Raw genomic sequence first — 1,977 nt, forward strand, 5'->3', positions numbered from 1 at the left:
AAGGTCTTCATGATGTGGGACGTCAGTGCCACCGGTCTGTAGTCCTGAGGGCCGCTGGGATTATACAACCTTCTTGCAGTTACTGAGTTCACTGTTTGGGTTCATTGTACAATTTTGAAAAAAATATGAAATATCCATAAAATTAATCAATCAATTAATCAGGGGTTGTCAGTTTACTAAACGATAGAAAAGGGGTCTCTTACAGTAAAAGGTTGGGAACCACTGCTCTAAGTGGGTTAATCCGGCCCTGATTTCTACTGAAGACACATCTTTAAAAATATGTCACATACATATAATTTTACTTATAAAGAAGACTACTAAAACTTTCTTTTTAAGCAAATGTAACTCAGATAGGAGTAAATTATTTTTATAAAAGTTTCTGTAAACAACGTCACCCTTTTTTTTCAGAGATTCTTTATTTGGTGGCCTCTGGAAAACTCACAGAAATGAGAGATGACAACCAGCAATCGTGAATGTGTTTTGTTGCTTATTTCTCCCATTACCATTGACATATTGCCATTGAAAACACAAAAAATTGTTCATTTAAATGTTTTTCTTTAATGTGTTGTAATGTTCCTGACAGTCAAAATGGAAATTAACATATCTTGCAGCCACTTTGAGAACCACTATTTGTGGCAGCCGGACAATACAGTGCATATGGGATCAAGTCAAAATAAACTACAGAGTGTGTGTGTGTATTCATGGTAGTGAAGGAACATGTACATCAGTGTGACTTGTGTTTTTATCATTTTTGGACGACAATGGAACTCCAGAGAACCAGGATAAATCAGGCATTGATACAAAGTCGGCTCGATTAATCACTGTTTTGGGGGCTTTTCATGGATTTTTTGACAATCAGAATACCACCAGACTTATTTTTTTATCAAAATAACCAATGAGCTTCAGTAGTATTGATAGGTGCTGATGAACTTCTCTGAAACTGTTAGGCCCTGATACTGTTGGTGATGGTTGGATTTTAACCAAAATAAAGGTGGAGATGAACCTGGTGCTACTGTAATTTACAGTGACTTCCGCATATGATAAGGGTATGATGTTGTTGAATTAATGCATTAGTTCAGCTGTATGTGTGTGTTGACAGCCAGAACAGAGTGGCATCTTGAAGTGTTTTGTTCTGCCTCTTTTTGCCTTCCATCTGGAAACAGGACACCTCCTTCCTTCTCTTGAACACTGTCCTTCCTCTTAAAAGCCACGCCCCCTGCTTGCTCTACGGCTCTACCCTCAACCGCCCCTCCTTCCCTCTCTCCCTGTCTCCCCCAACACCCCAAATCTGCAGCCTTTTTTCCCCACATAAAGTGATCACTCATGTCAACCAAGTAATCCAGTGTGCTGTCTGTGTTCCTGTTCCACCACCTGTAAACCAGTCCACCAGTAAGACCAGTACCAGTACCAGTACCAGTAGAGCAGCAGCTTGGAGGAACTGCAGGGATCCAGGGTCTGTGTGTGTGAATGGGAGTTCTGGTTGTGGGAGCGCAGGTGCTTGAAGTGACCACCAGTGGGCGCCAGGGCAATTTAGAGTAGAGCAGAGGAGGTCCCAGGTACTGTTAGAACCACAGACAGTACTGATAGGAGAAGTCTGCTGTTATTATTATTGTTTACACCTATTTCAATCATGGATACACATGTAAAATGCAACTGCAGTTTCAGTTTGTACAGAGGGAAAAGCTCTAGACTGGTTCCAGACCTCCGAATCGCTTCCCACATCATTTTGTCAGCAATTCAAAATCGGTCTATTAGTGTGCTTCCTGACAGTAGTTTAACAACACTTCAGAGCCAATCAGAGCTTTGTAGGCAGGATAAAGAATGAGAACGTCATCTTCCTATGCCAGAGCAACAAGCAACTGTATAAGTTGTTGTACGCTTACTCAGAAAAACAGCAACTAAAATGTTGCACATTTCTCTATAAGCTTTAACATATTACAAGAGTTTTTAAGTGGTTATGCCACTAGGCAGGATTCC

Source organism: Morone saxatilis, unplaced genomic scaffold, assembly GCF_004916995.1.
Source record: "Morone saxatilis isolate NCDOM2014 unplaced genomic scaffold, NCSU_SB_2.0 Contig14, whole genome shotgun sequence".
In the NCBI taxonomy this organism is placed as follows: Eukaryota; Metazoa; Chordata; class Actinopteri; family Moronidae; genus Morone; species Morone saxatilis.